This window comes from Podarcis vaucheri, assembly GCF_965113315.1.
Source record: "Podarcis vaucheri genome assembly, chromosome: 6".
In the NCBI taxonomy this organism is placed as follows: domain Eukaryota; kingdom Metazoa; phylum Chordata; class Lepidosauria; order Squamata; family Lacertidae; genus Podarcis; species Podarcis vaucheri.
In genome coordinates, this window is record NC_138764.1 from 61,614,663 (window position 1) to 61,634,348 (window position 19,686).

The 19,686-nt window shown below is 43.9% G+C and overlaps 1 long non-coding RNA gene across 2 annotated transcripts in view; it reads right to left on the bottom strand.

The window, feature by feature from the left end:
* Positions 1 to 13,305: 13,305 nt before the first annotated feature.
* The window catches only part of LOC309534622, a 44,521-nt gene continuing 38,140 nt past the window's right edge, over positions 13,306 to 19,686 (bottom strand). For both annotated transcript variants that reach the window (XR_014220808.1, XR_014220809.1), the window contains exons 2-3: positions 14,558 to 14,729; positions 13,306 to 13,430 (exon numbers count right to left, since the gene is read on the bottom strand). This is a non-coding gene — a long non-coding RNA (uncharacterized lncRNA). The remainder of the gene's footprint in view (positions 13,431 to 14,557; positions 14,730 to 19,686) is intronic.

Sequence of the window (19,686 nt, forward strand, 5' to 3'; positions counted from 1 at the left end):
GCTGTTTGCACAGGTGCGGAATTCTGTCGACCTTTGTGACTGTAGGAAGTCAGCCATATGCTGTGGATGAAAGCAAGGCCTGGGCATGGCTTGATTACTTGCAAAAGTTGCAATAATCATTTGCAATATTTTTACTTAGGCTGTGGGTGCTAGACAAGCCTTGAAATCACATAAGTGACATGATCCTGTGAATTATATAGACATACCAATTGCCCAGAAATGGGTTGTGCTATGCCAAAAAGAATTCTGGCCTGATGTTTGTGCAATCTTTTCCTGAAAGCCTCCACAACAGAATATTCCACAGTCTCATTAGGCACCTTATGCCACTGGTGAATTGCTCTTTTAATTAGAATGTCCCTTCCTAAATCTTCCTCCTTGTAGTTTAAACCTATTAGACAGGACCCAGCTAAAGTACTCACAAGTCCAAATGATTTCACTGGGGAAGGAACTGCATGCGCAGAATTCCTCCACTGAAATCAGAGGCTGCATACCTCTAAAAACCAGGTACAAGGGGCAAATGACAAAGGGAAGCCATCATATTTTGCCTTGCTTGTAAGCAACCAGAGGGAACTATATCTGGTCACTCCTGGAAACAGAATGCTGGACTAGTTGAGTCTTGCCCTGGTCCATTGGGGCAAATCTTACATTGCTTGCTTTTTAAAAAACGGATCTTAAATGCATTCAACACATGGACCAGAGGTTCTCCACTACTGGACTAACAGATTATGACAGGTCTAAATCCTAGGTGGAGATTTGGAGCCATTTTTTTTTCACATTACGTAATCCATGCAACTAATATTGCTGCTATTTATTTCTTTATTGGCAGTGTGGCTTGAAGCTAAGCAGCACATAGAAGTGACATAGTCACAACTCAGAGACCTTGCAAGCTACTGATGGATACAACAGAGGTGGGAATGATTTCAGGGCTAACAAGTGGGAGGGGATGCTGCAGTGGTCACCAGACTGTGTTACAGGGAATCCTGGGGGTGGTGGGTTGGAAGCTCATCAAGACTTCTTCATTCAGTCTTCAATAGCAAACATGTTTCTCTGAAGACCCACTTGTCCACCACAATTAATCTTCCTGAGACACTCCAGGTTAGTGTTGGGTGGGCTCTAGGCAAGGATACTGGGGGAAGGGAGAGAGAGCGGTGGTCTGTTCAGCACTGCTTAAAATAGATTTCTGCCCTCGTGAGAATGCTCTCCCGAGCTGCCAGTCCAGCCAGCTTCGGTATGCAGAATGGAGGGCGCCATCTTTGTCCATCAACTCACCCACCCAAATGTCTTTAGCTGGCCCTGGCTCTAGATCACACCACCAGTTCAAGGTGAGCAATAGCGAGGTCCAACAGGTCTGCCCAGTGCCCCATTTGAACTGAGTGTACTCCTTAGAACACATCCTAGAATCCTTAAGCATGCAGGGGCTATATGGTGGAAATACAGAAGTTCCCAACTAGAAACTCGGAAAGGCACAAATTGAAAGTCACATAAAGACCAGCTCTTCTTCCATAACATGCAAAACTAAGAGAGTTCTGTTATTTATTTCAGCCAGAAATGACACAGGGCAATCTCTCATAGAGCTGCTGGCCTCAAAACTTCCTCCATCAGATCATTTCCCCCTTCCTTACAATGTGCAGATTAACTGCCAATAGTTCCTCTTGGTCCTTTTTAAAGAAAATAGCCATCCTCTTAAAGACTCCAGTTTGTTGGCCTTTTTCCAATCACGAAGGTCATTTTCTCTATTGGCCAGAATTGCTATAGCAGTGGGGGTGAGAAGAAGACAATACAGATGCCTTTACTGAAACAAACAAACACTAAGACAACATATTCTGCACAAGAAAGCCACCACATGTATTTAACAAAGCACTTGTGGTTTTATTGGTACAATGCTTTTTTAAAGATAAAATTGATCTGGTACAAGCTGAAATTTCCTCTTTGTGCTAAAGGAAAGGTGTTAGGCTGGGCATCTTTAACTCATCAAACTGAAATATCTGTAAAACTCTAATGAGCTGTAATGTCTATAGAACTAAATCCATAAAAAGTTCAGCTGGAGGAGACAAAAAAGAAACCACAAATGATAGACAGACAAAAAAAAGTAGAAACGCCTTTTGTAGCACCCTGTTTCTAGACCAGCATGCACACAAAAAATTCCAAAAGCATCACATCTTCAAGGTCCCAGAAATCATAACTAAGAAATGAGGAAGAAGTGGTATTGTTCTGCTCAAAGCCCATGTTGCACAACAATGAAGAAGCAGGCTTCAAAGGGCCTCTTCCCAAAGAGAAGGGAAAAAAGATTACTAAGAGAGAAAAAGGCTCTTCTGTCCTGTTCTCCATTTAAGAGAGAAAATAAAGAGAGAATAGATCTTCAGCTATTATAAACCACTAAAGCTGCAACAATTCACAACTCTAGGAAGTATAATGAAATTCCCCAACAGAATCCTCAGCCGACATACTTCAACACACAGAGCTCTATCAGTTTTATATGGCCCCATTACCATGGCATGCTGTTCGCTGCATTCCAATGTATTCATCCTCCAAGGTACAGATAGATTCAGATAAGGTACAGATAGCACATTCACAGTCCTAAGCATGTGCACCAGCACAGCTTTCTTCCAAACTGCAGAAACGTTTTTGTTTGCAAGGCTGTACTGCAGTCGTTACATTACGGAGGTGCCGCTGGCTGGCACTGGAAGATTTAGGTTGAGTTCACATGCCTGGGTACGACGTGGTGACAACAACATCAATGGATGAATTTTATGTGCAAAACAGCCACTACAGCAGTGGAGGCTGGTCCATTATGAATGGAACGTTGCCCCACCATCCTCAGTCTTCCCTCAGATAGCATACAGCTGCCTGCCTTCTTACTTACAAGCATTTAGGGGTGGATCTGCTTGCCATTGGCTCCAGCTCCACCTACTCTTGGGACTGGAAGGCAGAAGACAAGGAGACCAATGGATTCCAACCACCACTGCGCTACAGATTGAAACACCAAAAGCAGAATTCTCATATCATTTCATGTTACCATTAGGTCTAAACTACACATAACAAGAGAGACTGATGAGTCTTCTGACTTCTCTCTTTCTTTTTTACCGTAATATAAAGCTTCGCAGCACTTCAGATTTGATTATGGTGGTGGTATTGGAAGAAGAAGTGCTTAACCTGTTCCCTGAAGGCTGTTTTTTCAAATAAAAAAACATTCCCCCAAACTACTTCTCCACCCTGCAGTGGAAAGTACAGGAATCTCATCTTTTTTCCCCCTTGCAGGTGGGAAAACTACTTGATTGCAAAATAGCCCATGGGGAGGGGGCCACACTGCTGCTGTGATCCAATTCACAACCTCCACAATTGCTTTTCAATTTTTAAAAAAGCCAGAAGAGACACCTTGCATCTCACACATCACATCTGATGTTGGTTCTCAAATACAATATCAATGGATGCCATTCACACATTCAGATGAGCATCATTGACATGGGATATGAATCAGGTGATGTCCATGCATGTACTTGCAAGCCCATATGATAGAATAATAGAGAAGCTCTTCAGATGGGACAGAGCATGACTGAATAGGGACATTTTTCATATGTCCTATGCAAAAGCTCTGTGGTTTGATTTGCACATGCTGCACAAGCATGATAAAAGCAGTGCATGTTGTTCTGGCAGCATAATCTAGGTATGATGTAGCCATGATGTTCTGCAAACCCACATCCTTTTTATTTTTTCATAAAAAGCAAAGATAACCACGTTTGTCCATAAGAAGGAGGAAAAGCACTCCAAATTCCGTAGTTGGGCAAACAACATGTTGCAAAATAATATGCAAGCTCAGGTGAGATGTTACACAAAGCAAGTGTTGTGGGGATGTGAAGGAGAAATGAAAAGATTGGCCTGAATCTTGAAGCATTGAGGTCTGCATTTTGACTCAATCTAAAGATGGAGACTGCAGACTGAATTAGTCATCGTTAGGTGCTTGTAGGCACCAGGTTACACCTAGGATTCTGGGGTGATTTCTTTTTTCAGGGATAGCCTCACATATACCTGGTAAATCATTAGAATGCCAAACCAGAAATTAAAGAAGTTTCCAGGAAGATGCAACTCTATATTTAAAATAGTGGCAGTCATGAACAGATTGCATAATGAAAGTATCACAAAGATATAGAAAACTGGTAGAACCTACCTGGCAGCAAGTCAGTGTGTCAAGTCCAAAGTGCAAAAGTCAGAAAATGCAGTCCAGGGACGATCCAAGTAGCCAAGTCTGCAGTTCAGCAGTCAGGATACAGTTCAGAGTCAAACCTGAAGCACAGTCCCCTAGAGGTCCAGGTGCATCCAAGCCAAGGCCCATCAACATGAGCAGTTGAGCAGACACAGCACCTCAGCTCTGCTTCCCTTTTGCATGCCGATTGCAGCATCTGGGCTTGATGAGGCATGCGACCCTCACCTGTTCCAAGCCTAAACCAGCTGAGGAATCACACACCTTCTCCCAGAGCTAGTGAACCCCACCTGACCGGCTAGGGAGTTGGGCTGTGAGTCCTTGCCTGCCTTAGCCTCCTAGAGCACCACTCCCACTGCTCCCTATGTCTTAGAGTCTACCATGTTTGTGGAGACAAGGGCCTCTCTGGCTCCAGTGATGGGTCCTGCTGCTCTGGTTCCTGTGCACTGACCCCCATCCCCTTGCCATTCTCCGTCACCCTGTCAGTACTTCCTTCACCATCCATGACTTGCCCCAATGTGTTCCAATCCTGGATACACTCCTCTTCCTTCTCCCCATCATCCTGCCAGTTCATGACACTCAGTGGTAGAAAGCATACATTTGGGTTTAATCCTGAGCATTTCCAGTTAGGACTGGGAAACGTTTGTGCCTGAAACACTAGACAGCCACTGCCAATCGGTTTTGAGGACATTGATCTACATAAACCAATGGTCTTAAATGAAGACTGATTTCTTTATTTATGAAATGTGATGGTAGCCATTAATTTAGATGGCTTTGAAAGGGGATTAAACAAATCCATGGAAGACATATTTATCAATTGCTATTGGAACATTAATATTCAGTAGCCACTGGAAACCTCAGTGTCACTCAGAGCAACAGTAAAGGTAAAGGTAAAAGTAAAGGTAAAGGAACCCCTGACCATTAGGTCCAGTCATGGACAACTCTGGGGTTGCGGCACTCATCTCACTTTACTGGCCGAGGGAGCTGGCGTACAGCTTCCGGGTCATATGGCCAGCATGACTAAGCCGCTTCTGGTGAACCAGAGCATCGCACAGAAACGCCGTTTGCCTTCCCGCCAGAGCGGTACCTATTTATCTACTTGCACTTTGACATGCTTTCGAATTGCTAGGTTGGCAGGAGCAGAGACCAAGCAATGGGAGCTCACCCCGTCGGGGGAATTCGAACCGCCAACCTTCTGATCGGCAAGCCCTAGGCTCTGTGATTTAAGCCACAGTGCCACCCGCGTCCCCAGAGCAACAGTACAGGAGGACTATTGCCTTCAAGCTCTGCTTGTGGGCTTCCAAGGGGCATCTAATTGGTTGTTGCTATAAACAGGATGCTGGGCTAGACGGCTGCTTCCCTCTCTCATAGCCTGTCTCCCTGTCTTGTAATATTAGAACTTCTGGACACCCAACAAACCTGGCTATTCAGGACAGGTGAAAGAAAGTACTTATTTGTGCAGTGCATAGGTAAACTATGGAATTTGCTCCTTCACACAGGAGGCCACCGACTTGGATGGCTTTAGAAGAGGACTGGACTAATTTGTGGAGGCAAATGCTATTGTATACAAGCCATGATGGCTATGTTCCACCTCCACAGATGGAGGCAGTAATCCTTTTGAATGCCAGTTACTGGAAACAACAGGAGAGGAGAGCTCTCTTGTGCTTGGGTCCTGTTTGACAATTTCCCACAGGGGCATCTGGTTGGCCACTGGGTGAACAGGATGTTGAATTAGGTGGCCCATTTGCCTGGTCCATCAGGCTCTTCTTATGCTCTTATGTTTAGCTGGGCTGAAAAGCAGTTGATTCCCCCAAAGCATCTCAATGGCAAACTTAATATGCCTTCCACAGCTCCTTCCTCTGTGAAGATGCAATTGTTTTGTAGCTGCCCATATGGCCGCAACAGCTGCTCTTGAAAGGCAGAGATGAGGAGCCTGTGGCTCAACACATGGGGTTGGACTCCAGCTCCCAGCAGTCCCAGCCAGCATGACCAATGGGCAGAGATGGTGGGGAAATCATGTCAAATGGCATCTGCAGGGCCACAGGTTCCCCCATTTAGGCTTCAAGAGGAGGGCAGCACCACGGTGGCTTTCTGTACAGTTATCCTAGCCCCCAAAGCTAGAAGCCCTTTAATACTACAGGAGTTGCAGAAGCTGCAGGCAGGGATATTTTAGAAGCAAGCATGGATATTTTAGAAGGGGGGAAATGACTCACAACAGCAAGGTGAGGCAACAGCAAGGGAGGAGGAGGAGGAGGAGGAGCCCCACAGGTGAGAGGAGCAGGCTGCGGGTGCCCTTTTAAAATTGTTCTTTGCAAGGCTGCAGTGCTGCATTTTGCCACACACACAAAACCCTCCTACACACCAGCCAGCTGCTTGTTGCCAATAATAGGCACGAAATTTCAGCGAGTCAAAATGGGAAAGGATGCTTCCCCGGAAGAAGTCAGATGCTGTTTGTCAGGCCTTTTATACTGTATATCACGCACCACCTCATTATATGTCTCCTGCCTACAACTGCGCTCTGTGAAAAGGCATGGGGATGTGTAAGAAGGAATTAACAACACAGAGGGGTGACATGACAGTCTCCTATTAGGCAGGGACGCCTTCTGTTCTGGAGATGCTAGTTGCAAACTGCTGTGCCAACATTCCACCAAGCAAGTGCAAGGGGCCATGCAGAGAACTCTGGGGAGGCTTTATTTTCCTCGACTCCACGGGCTTATGTTACTTTGCCATATCCGGATGCTGCCAGAGCTCACTGGAGCATGCTGAGCAAAGATCTCCTTTGGTGGACTGAGGCGCCGTCTAGTGATGAAGCAACGCCTGCTTGGCTGGCTGGCTGGGCGGCTGGCTCACTCAAGCAAGCACATCACCTGAAGCGAGGAGAGCCCACATAGACACAGACATCCTCTGCAGCTGTTCCCCCAGCAGATGTTTTCATTTGGGGCGGGGGGGGAGAATCTTACGAAATGCTGGTGCACAATCTGTATTTTCCAAAGCCATCCCAGTGAACTGATTCATTTCTGCCACTGGGGAACAGGAGGAGGGAAAATGGAATGAAAGAGAGCTGCAGCTTCCCAAAGGGCACAGGCAATCAAAAGCCAGATAGTAGGAATGAGAATTCGGAAAATAATACAACTGTGGTTGCCTTGCACTAGCACCTGATGAGCCTTGCATAGCTCATTCATCTGCTCAAGTTGGGGGTTATCTTCTTTACAAGCACAAAGATAGGCACTCATGAAATCAGGCCAAGTCACATGCTTTCACTGCGGACAATTTGTTTGTTTGTTTCAAAAGATTTATACACCGCTGGGTTGTAATAAAGCCTCAAAGCAGTTTACAGGAACAGGCAAAATGACAAGAGGTTAAAAAATTAGCAGATACACTATTTGGAAATTGCATATTTCCTCCAAAAAGCCCTACAAATGTTAGTATCAACAGGATGACTGAATGAGAGGGTTCCTGCAGGATTTCCCCTCTGAGACTGACAGTATATGATCTGGCAAAGTAGGCTTCAGTCCATGAAAGCTTATGGCCACAATAAAGAAAAGGTGCCCAAATATCCTTTGTTGACATTTGCTACTGCAGTGGACTAACATGGTTTCCTCTCTCAAAACTGTTAGCATGACCAAGAATCAAAACCCAGGATGGAGCTTTGCAGACAGTGGGACTATAGAGTGATCAACACTCAGTTTTCAGAGACTAGGGTGATTAGCTGCAAAGAGAAGGTATAGCCTCCCTTCTCAACTGGTGTCATTCCTACATGCACTATAAGGAATGATTAGCATTAACTTGTGTGGGTAAATGTTAAAGAGGTGCTGTGCTTGGGGGTGGTGTTGTGCTGCAGGTAAAGATGTCCTCAGTCTCTGGCATCAGGTGGCCCAGCCCCACAGTGGGAGAAAAGTGCATTACTGTATGTCTTAGTGAGAAGAATCACACTGCACCCTCAGGGATTTTTCAATAGTCAAACCCTCCCTTTACCCACCAGTCATAAAGACGAACATTGTTCTATTTTTAAAACCATCCCCACCTTCCTCCTGAGTAGTCTGCCATAGTCTCCTTTATATCAGCAGCAGGGTGTTTTTTTATTCTAGCCGGTAGTAAATTCACACATCTCCTTTTGCTGATTTTCATTCATTGTAACATGTATGCCAATTGCCACATATATTGCAAAAGACAGAAGAATCAGAGATAATTTTGTTGTACCTTTCTATTCTCTGGAGCAAGAAGGCAAAGAACTTCCTTTCTCCAACACTTCCCTCTAGTGGCAAAATTGTATATTGAAAAAGAAACAAATCCTGATGTACCCTAATTCAGGGTTTCCCAGACTAGTAGGACCTGTGGTCAGGGATGGTGGGAATTGTAGTCCAAAAACAGCTGGAGACCCAAGTTTGAGAAACCCTGGTCTAGTTCATCTTTGTCTACACTGACTGGCAGAGTTTCAGACAGGAGTCTTCCCAGCGCTATATGGAGAAGCTGGAAAGTAAACCTTGAATCTTCTGCATGCAAATCATTGATCTGCCACTGACCTCTGACCCTCCCCTGCTTTTGATATAGCCATGGCAGTATGAGAAGTGCTGTTTCTCAAAGCAATCTTACATGTCTGGGGTCTGCAGCAGAGTCACTTTACACATTACATGTATCATGTGGTGCTGGATCAGACCAGTGGCCCATTTAGACCAGGATCCTGTTCTTGCAGTGGCCAACTAGCTGCCCATGAGCTGGTTGGCCACTGCAAGAACATTAGCAGGACCTGAGCACAACAGCATTCTAGGAAATTAGCCAAACATATTACTTAGGCCAAGGCCCTAACCACTAGCATATTAATTATCTGTATTTATTTTAAATTGCTAACCCATCTTTTGACCCAAGTCAGGCCCTCAAGGCAGCTTACAAGCAAATAATAATACAATATAAAAAGCCACATGAAATCAAAATTATTTTTAAAAACCCAGCAAACACTAACAACAATTTAAAATGCAGCACCAGGATAATCAGAAGCAAAAAGCATTCCTTTCTTTATAAAGAAAATGTTTAATTCTCTTAAGCATGAGTCTATGAGGCCAGAAATCCAAAGCTATCCTAACAAATCCACGAAGCATTTAATCATGTACAGAGCCCCCAATGATGGGACAAGTGTTCAATTTGTAAAGGCAGCTTCCTCGTATAAGAAGCTGGCTGTAAGCTCACAGACATTGTATACGGATGGTGCTTGCATCTTGCTTTAGAACTCTTTGTCATTCAGAGTGTCATCTGTTCAGCATTTATTACCCATGCAATCCATAACATGTCGGATATCACATTATTAAAGAACCAGCATCACTGCATGTACCAATCATTTCAGGAAGATGAATAATACATTTATAAATAACGTTGCCTCAAACTAAAGTGTAACAACTGCAGGGGGAGAGAGAGAGAAGCAAGTAATATTCATCGGTTTGGCACAGGGATGCTGCCAAAAAAATAAGAGCCCTGTGTCACATTCTCCCTCTTTCTCCAGTGATGTCACCCTGTTGTGCATTTTCCTACCCATGCTAGCAGCAGCCAGTGATGTAGAGGACAATGTGATGGCATCATAACATGGGTAAGTGTTGCTGCTCATTATGCTGTTCAGAAGCAGTTCAGTGTTGCCTGTAGCTTGTAGTTCCATCCTTGGCTATCATGCTCTTTGAATACAAGGAAAACGCCAGTTTGCTTCTGCAACTAGAAGCCCAGGCTATAAATCATTCTGCAAAACCACATGTGGAGATGAAACAATATTTAGAGCTTCTCACTAGGATCACTCAGGAAATGGTTTCCCTCTCCGATGTGGGAAATTGCATCCTTGTGGTAACATTTTTCATCCCATGGCAGAAGGAAAAATAAAATTTGGGAGAAAAGTCTGATAAGGATATCCAGAATCCTTTGTTCTGCACCAAATACCACTCCTTAAATAGTTGTTTGTGTTCGCACAATGCAAGTTCTATCACACATATTGTTTTCTAGGATATTTCCCCTCTATACTGCCTGCACATGTGTAAGGTGAAGTCAGAAGGGATGCATCACGGTGCTCACTTCTCTGCTGAAAAGAAAACAAAGTACGTTTTGTGAATTAAAAGAAGTGAGGCTTTTCTTTTACTTGTTTTTCACTTCAACAAAGCCCTTGCTCCTATCAGGGAGGGGGGTGTTAGAAATTAAATTAGGGTTGGGGGAGAACTGCTTCAGTTCAGATTTTAATGTGAACCTGACTAATTTGCACTGTAGAGATGAAATGCAGTTATCTTTTGAAAATTGCACTTCCCCTAATCTTGTGATACAGTTCTGCAAACAAATATGTTTGTGTACAAAAATATGTATATTGTGGGAAAGTGTGGAAATAGCATATAAAACAGGGGTCGGCAAACTAAGGCCCGGGGGCCAGATGTGGCCCCCCAGGCTTATAAATCTGGCCCATGCCGCAAAGCCAGAACCTGCTATGAAGCTGTGACTCCCGAAGATGGTGGTGGGAGGAAGAGGCCGAGCAGCAGTGGCTCTGCCAATCAAACGCTGTGCCTGGTTTGATTGGCAGAGCTGCCACTGCTTGGCCTCCTCCTCCTCCTACCCCTGCCGCCACCACCCTGGTGCTCCTGTGGGCCAGAGAGCAGAACGGACAAGCTCGCTCTGCCTACCTGCTTCACCAGCAGCAGCTGTGGTGGCGGCGGTGGCCCCTGGGAAGGTAAGCGCAACGCCGTCTTTCTCTAGACAGGGAGGAAGTCCGTTTCACACCACTGCCACCAGCCCTTCGGCGAATGAGGCAGGCAGCAAACCAAGAAGGCAGCTGGGGTTGGGGGGGACTACTTGCCCTCCTTACAGTGTGTATAGGAATATAGGAATTCAGTGTGTGTGTATATACACACACACACACACACACACACACACACACAGTCTGGCCCTCCACAAGGACTGAGAGACAGTGGACCAGCCCCCTGTGGAAAAAGTTTACAGACCCCTGATATAAAACAAATAATTTTCATGGAAAATGCTTGCATCGAAGGCAGATGTAGGGGGGCATGACCGGTTTGGTCACACCAGGAGCAGAGCTTCTGGGGCACCACAGCAGGAGCTGCAACTTTGAAGTCCAATGAAAGGCAAGAGGCAGAGGGTGCCAGATTTTGCTGCCACACTGGGCACCACTGAAATTTGAGATGCCAAGGTCCGCCACTGCTTGCATAAATGTCAGTCTCTCTCCCATTTTGGCACTGCCCTCCCTTCCGTCCTTACAAAGCCTCTGGGCAAACTGAGATCTGATTTTTAAAAAAGCATGCTGAAAAGAAAAGGCTACATATACTCTTTCTCTTTAAGAAAAGGCTACATAACTAGAATATACTCTTTAAGTATATTCTATGATTATGATGTCTATTTTGCATCCCTGTCGAGATTGCCTCTGGGACAGGTGCCCCCATAATTCCACCCTGCTAGTTGCAATTCCAATCCATTCTAACACTGGATTTAGGGCAAATCAAGAAAGAGGAACAGGTAGTGGCTTCCTAGAAATCTCTCCAGTGAGGAAAGCATGGCAGAGTGATGTGAAAAGTGTGAGATGAGGCAGCTGAAACCACTGCATTCCTTGTACTTCTCCCTCCTTCCCCCATGTACGTCAATACTTCCCTACCTTGGCTCTGAACATATTCACATTCTCCTGAACTAGCAGCTTAAATCACAAAGCAATATGACCTTTCATCTCTATATTGCCACTTATTTTCATATTTCTATCTCCTTACTTGACAGACAAATCAAACTGCTATGCACGCCAATGCTTTAATAGCATATTCTACCTTCTCCTCAGGAATAAGTTATACTGAAGATCTTCTAGCACAACGGTGGCCACTCAGAACACACATGCAAATCACCGTTTATATATTGGACTAAAGTGTGTGGTCTCTTGTCTGTTGTCTCTCTCTAGTGGCTGGATCTGGTACCTATCTGGCAATAACAATGCCTATGGAAGTCTGTTAAGCACCTGAAGAAATCAACCCTTCCATTCATGAAGTCATGCGTAGTTTGCTGGAACATTCAGACTGGAAACATACTGGACAGGCAGTGGTCTGTCACTACTTGAAGCCATGCTGATTGCAACCAAGCCAGTGGAATTATTGTTCTCTCGGAAACTCAAAGTGTGCTTCTGTTCCTCATGCGTTCTTGCTTTAAAATGTTTGTTTTGTCAAGACACAGATGATCAAGTTGTATTATGCTGTTTCCAAAAGCAATGTTTTAACATAAGAAGGACCAGCTGGATCAAGCCAAAGGCCTATCTGGTCTAGCATCCTGTTCTCACTGTGGCCAACCAAATGCCTATGGGAAGCCCACAAGGAAGACTTCAATTGTATCATACAAATGCCAGTGTTGGGTCCTATGAAATAGAGCAGACATGAAACTCCACAAAGGATAGACACCTAAGGTGTATGGGGCAGATTGTGAGGAGCATTAATATGAAGGTAGAGGTTGCAGGAAAACATGATCTGGAACTGGGTAGGTGGTATAGCAGGAGATCCGAGCCAAGTAATCTGAAAGAAGGAAACAGAAATAGGCACTGGGGCTCAAGGTCAGAGACCGATTGTTGATCAAGCAAAGATCGAGGCTTGCGCTAGAAGTACCGTATTTACTCAGGTGTAATGTGCACTTTTTTGGCCAAATTTTGTCGTGAAAATTAGGATGGGCCTTAGATTTGATGGCACATTTACATTCACCAGCAAATACTTTTTTGGTTTCAAGGTTTTGAAAACTGAGGTGCGCATTAGATTTGATGGCGCATTGCATTTGAGTAAATACAGTACACAGCAGGCCAGGATGTACCAATGGACTGCTGGGGTGAGCAGAGCCATGTTGCAACGTGAGAGAGCAGGGAAACCAGGACACAAATGAGGAAGTCACCATTCAAATCCTAGTTGATCCTGACAAACAAGCTAGATTCAGAATCAAAGCCAGATGTTCACCTAGTCAAGCACACTTTTTCTTTGCTTATATTTTATTTCAACTATAATGCACCATCTCTCTCTCTCAATGGCATAATCCCATCCACATGCCCAACCACTTGCAGCTGGGATCCTCACTGATAAAGTAGATGGCCTCATAATGCCTTAGAAGAAAGGCAAGACTACCAAGTCAATAGGCTTTTATTTGGACTCAGATTTCAACTCAGATTGGGGACGGACAGAGACTTGCAATGGAAAGCAGTTGCTGAAGACTCCCGCAAGGCCACTCCGAACTTGAAATCAGTCACCTGTGAATGAAACACATATGTATTTCTGTTGATTGAGTGGTATATAAATCATGTTAAATTAAATTAAATTAAATATGCAACCTTTGTATAAATCATAGCCATTTCGCCCTCTTTCATTTTTGTTCATGATGTATAGCTTCTGCTTCAAGACTTGCAGGTTTGATATATTTGTTACAACTTTTTTTCTATGTAGATAATGCAAATAAATGAATGGAAAAAGAGACAGATTTATTTGTTAGTTTGTTTCATTTATAAATCACTCTTCCTCCTAAGGGAGCCTAGGGCAATGTACAACAGGGTATAAAATACAAAATAATATCATAAATAAAGCATAACAATAACCATTATAACTATAAAATAACTAACTCAGACCCCTCAAAATACGTGCATAGTACAAAAAAAGCATCTGCAGCTGTTTAGAAAAAAGATCACTTGTGTAATGCCATATGTTGCCATTATTGTCATGCAAACAAGCATGGATAAAGAGCAGGCCTTCTGAACCAAATCAATGATTCCTCCTGCCCATTGTCCTGTCCCTGACTCTGGCCATTGTTAGATGATGTGCTAATAGAACCTTCTAATGGGGAACCTGTGGTTCTCCAGATGTTGCTCAACTAACTCCTATCAAGCCCAGCCAGCATGGCCAGTAGTCCAGGGATAATGGGAGTTGTAGCCCAATAGTTCAGTCGGTAGAGCATGAGACTCTTAATCTCAGGGTTGTGGGTTCAAGCCCCATGTTGGGGAAAACATTTCTGCATTGCAGGGGGTTGGACTAGAAGACCCTCATTGTCCCTTCCAACTCTACGATTCTATGAACATGCCACATGCAAGAGAGGAGCCTATTCCATGCCATCCATTCCCACCCTCCAATAGTGAATGGCGTAGAATATTAATGTGAGGCATGAGTATGCTATCTTCACTAAAGATGCTGCAGCCCATGCACTCACTGGACCATTCTTCTCTTGTCCCATCACAGAAGAAGCAGCTCAAAGTATTGTTAAAAGAGAGCTTCTCCAGGAAGTAGAAGCCTTAAAGTCAAGGCTCTAAGCTTTCCAACTTTGTCTCACTGTTCTCATTTTGGAGTAAAGTGAGTTAAAAAAAAACAACCTAACTAACACCTTACTTACATCAGTTGTTTGCGCTGAAGAAGAACGTTGTCAGTTGCCAAAATTGCCATGGAACAATTTATTCACAAGTGCGCCTTTCACCCAATATCAAAAAGATACAAGGTTCTCCCTCTTGGTGGGATTCTTTATGTTGCAGCTCCTCACAGCGAAGAGATGTGTGCTCACTCTCTACCTATTATGTAAAAGAAGAAAGAGCAAATGAATCTTTCATGGAATCCCGCCTAGCACTTTACTGAAAAGAGCACAGTAATGTTGCGTTTATCCATCCATCTCTGAGCAAGCAAAAACTGATGGGGAGGAATGGGGGGTTGATTAATATGAGATTTGAGGATCCTCTTGGCTCTCACCATTGGTTCTTTTTGAAAACTAATGAATCAAGGCTGGAAGATCAAAGGAGATGATGTTCTGTCTTACACTAATTAACCTTCCCAGCAACAGAGGAAGCTAGATGAGGGCGGGAGAGGACGTGTCACCATAATACTTTGCACGGTGGGAAAGCCTACACTCAGCAATTAGAACAATTTTCAACTCTGCTGCTGATTACTCTGTCATGTTCAAAGAAGGGCAGATCATGGTCTGCCCAGGGCTTCATGCATATTATATACAAAGGGGGCCGGCTCCCACCTACTTAGGCAGTGAGAGAAGATCTGATTGCTCCCTGCCTTACATAGCAAGGGAGTTTTTAAACAGACCGTATAGTTATGGAGGATGCATGATTGACAGGCACTAACACTACCCAAATACCTGAGATGCAATCAAGGGCTTGCTGATTTTGTAACTGCACATGTTTTAAGGAAATTGATTGATGTGTAATAACTTGTAATGCTTTGAATCCCTCCAGAAAAGAGTACCCGTGGTTGCTGAACATAAAATATGGTGATGCAAGGCATGATTGTTTACTTCTGTTCTGATTTCTAGGAGATAGTGCAACACCCACTTATTCAAGAAAACTTTTGAGCGATAAGAACTGCTGGCCTGTCTTTAGTTTGCCATTAACAACTAGGTGAGGCAGTAGACGGAAATAGTTTTTTACTGAAATTTTGGTATGATTTTTATTGTTACTTGTATTGAGGGGGGGATTCGTGTTAAGGTATGTCAGCTAGGGATGCTCAACAAATCTGCTGGGTCTGCATTTCAAAGTGAATTCACCTGATCTACACTCTCCCACACCTGGGAGGTTTTCTCTGGGCTGCTGCCAACACATTTGGAACAGGAAACTCCAAGCTCCCTGTCCAATGCATAGCCTAGACATCTTGGTCAGATGCTGAGATTAAGGTGAGGTTTTATTATGGTACTTTGAATTAAGTTGGTTGTTTTATTTTTTAAAAATCATATGATTAGACATGAGAACCCCACCTTCAAACCTTATTTTGTGGCTTTGAGTAGGTCACTCTCTCACCTTCCTTTTATAGGGTTCTTGTGAGCAGGTCAAGTGATAATATATTGCAACACACCTTGAATGCACAGCAAAGGAGGGAAAGGAAACCTAAATAAGATCAAGCAAATGTCAGTTTGGGTTTGAGACAAACTTAAGATCCTACTGGAAAGCATTTGCCTGTTCCAACTGCCAACTTAGAACAGACCATCATCCTAACAAAATTTCAACCCCTGCTACCCCCCCCCCCATGCACACAAGCCTTGAAATGGGTCTGGGGGTCTGGCAGCCTTGCATCCTTCTCATGTGGGGAGGGATGTCAGGAGTTGGACAGGGCAAGGCTTAGAAGAGGTTGTTTGTGTTTCTTTTTTGTAAGCCCAGTGCCCACTCCTCAGTTGGCATATTCAGAACAGATTTGGCATCCAACCACCTGGATCACAATGCAGGAGCAGATGGTCATGTAAAGGCCTAAGAAGGAATTTATTTTGGTTTTGGCCTGCTAACTCAATTGACAAATGGAAGCAAAGTCGTGTGTGTGTGTGTGTGTGTGTGTGTGTGTGTGTGTGTGTGTGTTTTGCCTAGTCTGTACTGTGCTCTGGACTGTATCTCCATGGAAAGGTGCATGCTTTGCATCCAGAAGCTTCTAGGCTCAGTCCCCAGCATCTCCTGTCTGAAGTCCTGAAGGGCACCTGCCAGCCAGCACAGATAACACTGATCTGGAGGGACCCATGATCTGACTCTGTATAAGGCAGCTCCCTAAATCTACTCTGGGGATTAGCTCTCAGTGCAAGGCACAGGGTCAAAATAACATTCACTTGTTGGTCACAACGCAAGACAGTGCTGAAAGACTGAACCTGAGATGAGGAAATATTTTGGATGCTTTGGGAAGGAGCCATTCATTGCTCCCATAGTTCAAGTGATACATCTTTGGGTGAACGTTCATATCATCTACTCTGAACCCAATGGTGAATCTGATATTGTCATCAGATTTGCAGATATCCATGGAAATCTGATATTGTCATCACCATTAAATTACCAGCTTGGCAGAGACTGGATTCTGATTGTGCAAAGTGCTACTATGGTTGGCCTGATTGGTGTTTAACAACATCTGGAAATCCACAAGTTCCCCATTCCTGTTCTGCGGGCTTTAGATTGAAAATGTCAGTCTGTATGCGGAGGATATGTGAACAGAGAAACTTTGGTATGTTCACATTTGATCTTTCTGCAAGATAGTAATGCACAGTCATGTTGTGTGCTTGGTACATTTTGCCAGTTCCGTGTTCCCACTTTCTCTGGCTCAACGTATTTCATCTCATCCATTGGCCTTTTAGTTCATTAAGCAACAGCCACAACTCTGCTGGCAGACCTTTCAAATTGGGGAAGAGTTCTATATCCAGATTAAGATGATCTAAATTGCTAATTTTGATGGATATGAGTTGTGCTGCGAATGCTTAGTTCAGCTCGAGTGAGAAACAATCCTTGTCCTAAAGCCTTACAAATGAGACACCCAAGACAGGTCAAAGAAGCATAATCATTTCCCATCTTAAAGATGGAAAACCAATGAAATTAAGTGGCTTGCCCAAGGTCACGCATGGATCCAAATTTAAAACAAATTGAATAAGTTTCTTTGTGTCATCTTCTTGCTGAGCTTGGAATCGTTTGTGTTCTCTGATCTCCTTGGCTCAGAGCTCAAGGAGCCATGCTGTTACAGTAATAACATGAGGCCAATAAGGCTTATTAAGCCCTGGAGGGATTCTTTGCAATGCCCAAGCCACAGAGCTGCCTAATAAGCAGAGAATGTTGGCCATGCTAATGTCATTAGTGGTGCCATTTGTTTTAGGCTAAATGTTGTACAAAGCAAAATCTGTTTTAATCCCAATTTAGAACAGGCTTGCGGCTGTCACTGGGGGCATTTTTTCCCCAGCCTATTTTTAAAAATAATCTGTTAGGCATGCCGGTTGCCAAAATTCCACTAAGAGCTCTATTCCAGGGCCTTATGCTTTCAGAAAGGCTTCTGCACGGTGCACGGCACGTGCAAACAGAGAGAAGGGCTGCAATTCTTGCTAGACAAAGGAAGCATGAACAGCAAATTGTCGTTTGAGGAATGAACCACACAGAGGGCCAAATTCAGCCTAATAGCAAATTGATAGTGGGCATCAGATGTCAGCTAGCACTGTTTCCATATCCACATTAGATTAGAATGCAGGTGATGGACCCTGTTCTTTTCTGTAACTCTGTCAGGGGAAGGGACTGTAGCTCAATGTCACAAAAACTTTGCAAACAGAAGGTCCCAATTCGAATCTTTAGCATCTCTGGTTATATGACTGAGATGGGAAAGAGCATTTGCCTAAGACCCTCAAGAGCTAATGGAAGATAGAGGAGACCATACTGGACTTAGTGGAGAAATGATCTGGTATAAAGTTGTTTCCTATGTTCCTCTGCCTTACTAACCTGTCCTTTCTTGCTCTCACCATTGCTAGAAAGGTGATGCAGACCTTATTTTCAGACTTATTTGTATTACTACTTTACTCTGGCAGAAGTTAGACAGAGAAACCCAAAAAGAAAATGCAAAATGCTTAGGCATGGAGTGTTGGAGTGCAGACCTCTGCCTGGAAAGGGCAGGGCAAAAAGTAAGTGTGGATAAGCTCTTAGTTGAGTTCTGAAGGTAATACGTTGAACAGAGGTGGCTAACTGGCATCCTCTAGATGTTGTTGGATTCTAACGCCCATAAGCTCCAGAAAGCCTGGCCAACGGCCAAGGATGGTGGGAGCTGTAGTTTGACAACATCTGGAGGACCACAGGTTAGCCACCCCTGATTTTATATAACTTGGTGGACAAGGACTGACCCATAGTGTTACCCTTCTACATAATGTTTGAGTATTTGCCCCATTTGTAAATGATGTGTTGTCTCCAACATTTATTGGTAGAAGCCTAGCAACCTTCTTTTAGCCAAGAGGAAATTATGAATGAAATCCATACTGAAGCATGCACACGTGCGAACACACACACACAAACGGAGGTAAAGTTTTCGCAGCAAATGAATAATTTAGATCTCAAATGTAAGAGGCTACAGAACGAAACAGGCACTGCTGTTCTGGTATGAGTTCACAAAAATGAAATATCAGCAATAGAGATACCCTCCTTGCAATATCATGTTCACTTTGGATATCACTAACTGGGGACGGTTCAGAGGAGATTGATGTCAGCTCCATACTTAATTTAGCATTCATCCAGATTTGTTTGCCCAAAGTTTGCAGGGAGGTTAGGCGACATCAGTTATTTGTTGCACATTCATTCTGATTAATTTGCTAGGAGGTTATTCAATGTTGTATGAAACAAGTGGGAACATCTCCCACCACTTTCCTTATCGCAAAAAGACTGATGGGGGCAGATTTGTTGCACAAGAGCACAAATCAAATTAATTGTGCAGCCTGAATTTGCCAGTATGTAATTGAACCCCAGCAGAAAAGAGCAACAGTCTGGAAGTGCCATAGCACAGCCTATGAGAAAAAGACAAAAGAGATGTAATAACCAGGAGTGTTCACTCTTCAGAAGGCTAGGGAGAGATCAGAGATTTAAAATCTGCAAGCATGAACTAAGAAAATGTCAGCAGTCCATGCTTCACCTTTTTTGATGATAGCAGAGAAACATGGCTGTTAATCAGAAGAATATCAGTTTAAATAATAGAATGAGGGAAGGCCATTTTTCTCCCCACAAGGGCTGCTGAACAGCAAGTTGAGACACCAATTATTGT